The sequence below is a fragment of the Electrophorus electricus genome, chromosome 11 (genome assembly GCF_013358815.1).
Source record: "Electrophorus electricus isolate fEleEle1 chromosome 11, fEleEle1.pri, whole genome shotgun sequence".
Classification (NCBI taxonomy): domain Eukaryota; kingdom Metazoa; phylum Chordata; class Actinopteri; order Gymnotiformes; family Gymnotidae; genus Electrophorus; species Electrophorus electricus.
In genome coordinates, this window is record NC_049545.1 from 19,889,727 (window position 1) to 19,897,226 (window position 7,500).

General features: G+C 49.1%; 1 protein-coding gene across 3 annotated transcripts in view; it reads right to left on the reverse strand.

Moving 5' to 3' along the window:
- The window catches only part of LOC113575498 (MAM domain-containing glycosylphosphatidylinositol anchor protein 1), a 197,261-nt gene that overhangs the window by 131,511 nt on the left and 58,250 nt on the right, over positions 1–7,500 (reverse strand). The window lies entirely within an intron of this gene.

A 7,500-nucleotide genomic window follows, 5' to 3' on the forward strand; every position in this document is an offset into this window, starting at 1 on the left:
ACCTTCTCAGCTCCTCAAAAGATGTCACATGCTCTCTGATGCTTCAAATCACCTTTGGACGTCTTCAAGGGTGCAGGAAGCAACACAGAGAAAAGCCTGTGGAATCTCCCCTGATTAAAGCATCGCTGTGATGTTCGGGGTCGCCCCTCGAAGGACAGCCGCATGAACGAGCTGTTAGCACGCATAGTTGGCAGGATCGGGGCAGTGGGAAGGTTAGGGCGTGTGCGCAAAGGATTATGGGATTAGATAACCCACAGAAACGGGAGGCTTTGTGTTTATTCAGGCCTGTTTGCTCATGGATTTGGGACACAGCTGTTCGCCATTGATCAGATAGAGAAGGTGAGAAATTAACAGAGAGCGAGAGAGAGCGAAAGAACAAACACCCACATAGGAGAGAAAGAGAGAGAGCAAGAGAGAGAACAAACACCCACATAGGAGAGAAAGTTTCGTTAAAAAGAGCTGCTGGATGTCTCTGCTTTCGTGGCAAATTTTTCAAAGGTAAAAGTGCTGCACTGTACAAAAAGGGAAAAAATCGCAGCTATTTAGTCTGAACTGGGCAGAATTATGGGGAAAGCTGTCTTGCACGCCCAGCTCTGCAGGACCACGTATGCCCAGATCTGCGAGACCTTGTCTCGAATAAACATCCCTGAGAACAACACGAGCGGCCGAACCTTTACCGTAGGACATGGCGATAAACGCTGCTAACAAGCTGCTGAGCCGTCGTCTACCACTGCACTCACTGCTCTTGACTCATCAGCCGCACGCTTTGTTGTGACTCACACGAAAACGCAGAATACTTCAATCACGCTGCCGATTTACCAGGACACTTAGTGCCGGTGTGGGCTGCTCTCAGGCCGATGGCCAATGACGGATTATTACAAAGTACAGTCAGAAGGATCCGTGGCAGTCCGAGGAGTTGTCACGCAGCGAGGAAATTGCACAGGTCTCTGAGGAGCTGCCACAGAGGACGACGTCAAGGGAGCCGATGTAGGACAAGACAGCGGCTCTTCAGAAAAGAGACAACAGCCATAGAGGGAGAGTGGAACCGGAGAAAGAGTGATAGCGCGGGAGAGAGAGAAAGAGAGAGAGTGGGAACGAGAGAGAGAGAGAGAGAGAGAGAGTGCGAGAGAGGGGAAGAGGGTGAGAGAGAGAGGGAGAGAGAAAGAGAGGGAGAGAGAGAGGAAGGGCGAGAGAGAGAGAGAGAGAGAGAGAGAGGGAGAGAGAGAGAGAATGACAGCGTGGTGCGGACAGGCTGGAACAGGTGAGGAGGTGAGCAGGTACGACCTTTTCTGACACAGGCTTCTGCCGTGAGTCGTCCCCTTTGCTACGCCCTCCACTCCTCTGCTACACCCTCCACTCCTTTGCTACGCCCTCCACTCCTTTACTACGCCCTCCACTCCTCTGCTACGCCCTCCACTCCTTTACTATGCCCTCCACTCCTCTGCTACGCCCTCCACTCCTTTACTACACCCTCCACTCCTTTGCTATGCCCTCCACTCCTTTACTACACCCTCCACTCCTCTGCTACGCCCTCCACTCCTTTACTACGCCCTCCACTCCTTCTCAGGGATCCCAGCAGACATCGCGTCCCCTCCTCTCCCTGCTGCCACGGCCCCTGTGGCTCTGGTTGGCCAACATTGGCATCACTGAGGCAAAAGATAGTGATGAGAGTAGCAAGGCTAGGGGAAAAACGGTGGAAGGGGGCGTGTGTTAGGGAGGAAGGGGAAGAGTGTTAGGGAGGAAGGGGGAGAGTGTAGGGAGGAAGGGGGAGAGTGTAGGGAGGAAGGGGGAGAGTTTAGGGAGGATGGGAGTGTGTGTTAGGGAGGAAGGGGGAGAGTGTTAGAGAGGAAAGGGGAGAGTGTTAGGGAGGAAGGGGGAGAGTGTTAGGGAGGAAGGGGGAGAGTGTAGGGAGGAAGGGGGAGAGTGTTAGGGAGGATGGGGGAGAGTGTTAGGGAGGAAGGGGGAGAGTGTAGGGAGGATGGGGGAGAGTGTTAGGGAGGATGGGGGAGTGTGTTAGGGAGGAAGGGGGAGAGTGTTAGGGAGGAAGGGGGAGAGTGTTAGGGAGGATGGGAGAGTGTAGGGAGGAAGGGGGAGAGTGTTAGGGAGGAAGGGGGAGAGTGTTAGGGAGGATGGGGGAGAGTGTTAGGGAGGAAGGGGGAGAGTGTAGGGAGGATGGGGGAGAGTGTTAGGGAGGATGGGAGAGTGTAGGGAGGAAGGGGGAGAGTGTTAGGGAGGAAGGGGGAGAGTGTTAGGGAGGATGGGGGAGAGTGTTAGGGAGGAAGGGGGAGAGTATAGGGAGGATGGGGGAGAGTGTTAGGGAGGAAGGGGGAGAGTGTTAGGGAGGATGGGAGAGTGTGTTAGGGAGGAAGGGGGAGAGTGTTAGGGAGGAAGGGGGAGAGTGTTAGGGAGGATGGGGGAGAGTGTTAGGGAGGAAGGGGGAGAGTGTTAGGGAGGAAGGGGGGGTGTGTTAGGGAGGAAGGGGGAGAGTGTTAGGGAGGAAGGGGGAGAGTGTTAGGGAGGATGGGAGAGTGTGTTAGGGAGGAAGGGGGAGAGTGTTAGGGAGGAAGGGGGAGAGTGTTAGGGAGGATGGGGGAGAGTGTTAGGGAGGAAGGGGGAGAGTGTTAGGGAGGAAGGGGGGGTGTGTTAGGGAGGAAGGGGGAGAGTGTAGGGAGGATGAGGGAGAGTGTAGGGAGGAAGGGGGAGAGTGTTAGGGAGGAAGGGGGAGTGTGTTAGGGAGGAAGGGGGAGAGTGTAGGGAGGATCAAGTGCTGAATGTGCATAGTGATTAGCCCATAGCATATGTCCAACATCACAAACTGCATCACAAACTCGCCTGTTTACAGACGTCATGATTTAAACAGTACTGACCTGGAAAGATTTGCTACTTATGTGAAAAGACTCAGAACCATACGACAATGAGAGAGAGAGAGAGAGAGAGAGAGAGAGAGAGAGAGAGAGAGAGCAATGGGAAGAGTGTTTAAATAGAAAACACCAAGCGCTTCGATTGTGATGTGGTTCAGGGCAGTGATCTCAGTTTGCTTCCAGCTGCAGCCCTGTGCCGTTTGTTTGTAGAAATTGCATATATGCATACCAATGTCACCAGTGACACAAACTAATTGCCGTGTGCAAGGCATTGTGGGTACACATGTCATAGCCTTGTCGTTTCTGTAGAATTCACAGCACATCCCGAAAATGAACACGACTGGTGTTGTCTCATGGCTCCTTCAGCTGTTAATGGCGATGCCATATTTGACATTATTGGTGTGTCCACCAAAACAAAACAATAGTATCAATTATCACATTTTGCTGCAGGTCTTTAACAGAACAATCACCACACTCTGGTATAGGTGTCTGATAGTAACGATGATCTCACTCTGATCACGTCCTTGATAGTACAATTAGCTCTTGTACTGGTTGTTAATAGTATAACTACCACACTCTGGTGTAGTTCCTCGAGATTGTTAAATAACCAGGTGAGGTGAGACAACAAGAAGGGGAACCATGATTTACTCTTAACTGTCAAATCCAAATTTCTAGAAATGTTTCCGGTGTAGGGCAGTGCTTACGTGGTGTTACGTGTGAGGACCACGAAACACAAGCATGCTTTGAACCAAAGCAGCAGTGTGGAGTTAGCTGTGTGTGTAGTTAATTGTCTGTGTAGTTAACTGTGTGTCTGTAGTTAATTGTCTGTGTAGCTAACTGTGTGTGTGTAGTTGATTGTCTGTGTAGTTAACTGTGTGTGTGTAGTTAATTGTCTGTGTAGTTAACTGTGTGTGTGTAGTTAATTGTCTGTGTAGTTAACTGTGTGTGTGTAGTTAATTGTGTGCAGTTGTCCAAGACAAAGACAAAGTAGCATCCATTTACCCTCAGGTGGGGCATAATGACCTTAAAATACACCACCCTCCTCTGCTGGGCCACCCACACCTGCACCACCCTCAGCTACACCATCATCTGTCTAAACACCATGACGCTCATGTTGGTCATATATTTCAAACCTGCCACACAGGACTTGCTCTGCAGACAGTGAGGAAGTCTGAAGAATAGTGCAGAGGAAGTGAGAGAAAGAGAGTGAATATGCCCAACTATGAAATGCCTAAACTCCAAATTGTTTTATACTCCTGGAACCATACAGCTATGCCAGTAAATCTAGACTGGAACTGAACTGGGAAAGAGAGAGAGAGAGAGAGAGAGAGAGAGAGAGAGAGAGAGAGAGAGAGAGAGAGAGAGAGAGAGAGAGAGGTACAGATGGCCAACTGGGTCAATTAAGGGATTGGGAGCAAAGTTTCCCAAGAAATTCTGGCAGCATTGTAAAATCACAGTGGCTTTGTTAAACTAAAATGTTTCCTCGTAACCCCCCCCGCGGGAACCCTAAAATAAACGCGCTCCAGCAATAACCCGTTTTCATTAGCCCTGAGAGGCACAGAGCCATTGAGGTGCAGCCTAACACAGACGTGACAGGTGTAAAGCAATAAATGTCTCCTCCCAGATGCTCAGACTGGATTTGTGTCACTCACACAAAAGTGAACTTAAGGGGTAATTACGGGACAAGTGGAAGAGAGGGATGAAGCTGAAGAGAGAAATGAAGAGATGGCGAGAGAGAGAGAGAGGGAGAGAGAGAGAGAGAGCTCGAACAAGGCTTAGAAAGAGTCTGTGCAAGGAAAGAGGGAGGAGACAGGTGGAGGAGAGGTGGAGAGGTGGAGAGGAGAAGGCGAGCCAGGGTGAGAAATCGCGTGTACTGAAGGGGTGTCAGGTTCTGCTAAGTCATGCCTGCGCTCCAGTCTGTACGGGTACCACGCCGTGTTCCTGGGCTCCTTCTAGATCGGGTTCCATGGAGCGCACCAGCGCTGTTAGCCGGCTCGTCTTACTACACAGTACAGAAAGCGATGTTCTCTGCAAAATTACAGCTGTGGGAAGATTAAACAGAAACTTTTTGGCCTTTTATTTATGCGCACGCGTGCTGGAGACGGAGCTCCCCTGGCTCGGACGTTCAGCCGTTAACCTTTTAAGTATCCTTTCAGCTCTAATTGCTAGCCTCACGCTATGCAAAACCGGCACGCTGCTCCAAAGGCTTGGGGGCAAATGAGAGGAGAAAGAGGTGGGAGGTGGAAAAGGGCGGAGGACCAAGGGCGGAGGACCAAGAGTTCCCAGTCGGGTTGACGGAGGAGTCAGCTCCAGAGTGGCAGGGGACGGTGGGAGTACAAGAAATGGAATGGCTGAGAAAAGAGGATGAAGGAGACGTGTGTGTGTGTGTGTGTGTGTGTGTGTGTGAGTGTGTGTGTGTGAGTGTGAGTGTGAGTGTGTGTGTGTGAGTGTGTGTGTGTGTGTGTGTGTGTGTGTGTGTGTGTGTGAAGCTAATGAAGGCCATGGAGACTGCAGAGCTACCTTTGAACAATGGAGCTGCATGCCTGAATTGCTGGATTACTCAGAGGTTTTCAAGAAACACAGGAGCTCCTTTAATGGCATCAGACATGGCCAACAACTAGATACTCATACAGACACAATACTGCAGACACATACTCCAATACTCCACAATACTGCAGACACATACTCCCAATACTCCACAATCCTGCAGACACATACTCCCAATACTCCATAATACTGCAGACACATACTCCAATACTCCACAATACTGCAGACACATACTCCAATACTCCACAATACTGCAGACACATACTCCCAATACTCCACAATCCTGCAGACACATACTCCCAATACTCCATAATACTGCAGACACATACTCCAATACTCCACAATACTGCAGACACATATTCCAATACTCCACAATACTGCAGACACATACTCCCAATACTCCACAATACTGCAGACACATACTCCCAATACTCCATAATACTGCAGACACATACTCCAATACTCCACAATACTGCAGACACATATTCCAATACTCCACAATACTGCAGACACATATTCCAATACTCCACAATACTGCAGACACATACTCCCAATACTCCACAATACTGCAGACACATACTCCAATACTCCACAATACTGCAGACACATATTCCAATACTCCACAATCCTGCAGACATACTCCCAATACTCCACAATACTGCAGACACATACTCCCAATACTCCACAATACTGCAGACACATACTCCCAATACTCCACAATACTGCAGACACATATTCCCAATACTCCACAATACTGCAGACATACTCCCAATACTCCACAATACTGCAGACACATACTCCCAATACTCCACAATACTGCAGACACATATTCCCAATACTCCACAATACTGCAGACACATACTCCAATACTCCACAATACTGCAGACACATACTCCCAATACTCCACAATACTGCAGACACATACTCCCAATACTCCACAATCCTGCAGACATACTCCCAATACTCCACAATACTGCAGACAAATACTCCCAATACTCCACAATACTGCAGACACATATTCCCAATACTCCACAATACTGCAGACACATACTCCAATACTCCACAATACTGCAGACACATACTCCCAATACTCCATAATACTGCAGACACATACTCCAATACTCCACAATACTGCAGACACATACTCCAATACTCCACAATACTGCAGACACATACTCCCAATACTCCACAATACTGCAGACACATATTCCCAATACTCCACAATACTGCAGAAATACTCCACAATAATGCAGACACAATAAAGTGCTCCACAATACTGCAATATCTTAGCATCACTTAGATTTGCAAACAAGGAGATCAATAAGACAAATGATTTATAATATTCCTTAAGTCAATGATGGTGGCTACAGTAAAGCACGTGACCATGGAGGGATGGAGTTACCCTATGTAGGCACTGACGCAGGAATCAGATCGCCAGATCGATCAGAAAAAAGCAACGTCTAAAATCAGGTGTGGGGGGTGATGATGACGATGATAAGGCCAGTGCTGAGCTCAGTACTGGCGGAACACTAGGAGGATCGATCCGGGGCAGTCCGATGGAGACGTAGGCGAAACGGAGACTGGAAAGCAGGAAAGCTGGGTGACACGGCCCCTTGGAGACTCGGGGTCCTCTGCCGAGAAGAGGAAACCTCATCTCCCACAATGCCGCACAGCAGCCTCCTTCAGGTTATAGAAAATGCCGCCCTGAAGGTCAAAACCAGGACACGTGTGGCATTAGACGAGAGCGAAGGAGCGCTCATCACTCAGGTTTCCGCTCAAATCTGGACCTTGAATACGACTGATACGACCCCACCACGCCAGTGACCTCTGATCCAGAAGGACCAGAGGCTGTTATGCATCTGTCGGTTCCGCTCGGAAGACGTCTGTGTGGTAGATGGAGCTCTTTTGAAAGCAGTGTTATTCAGTCAACTTAAATGTAGTTCAGTGGTACTGCTGATGTGCTTTGGTTAAATCTAATCATTAAAAAGTAGCCTAAGCCCTTAGTGTCTGAGCCAAGCCACTGGTTCTCCTCCTCCGAAATGCGTTCAGGACCTTTTGATAAAAAGTTTTTTTAAATAAATAAATAAACAAG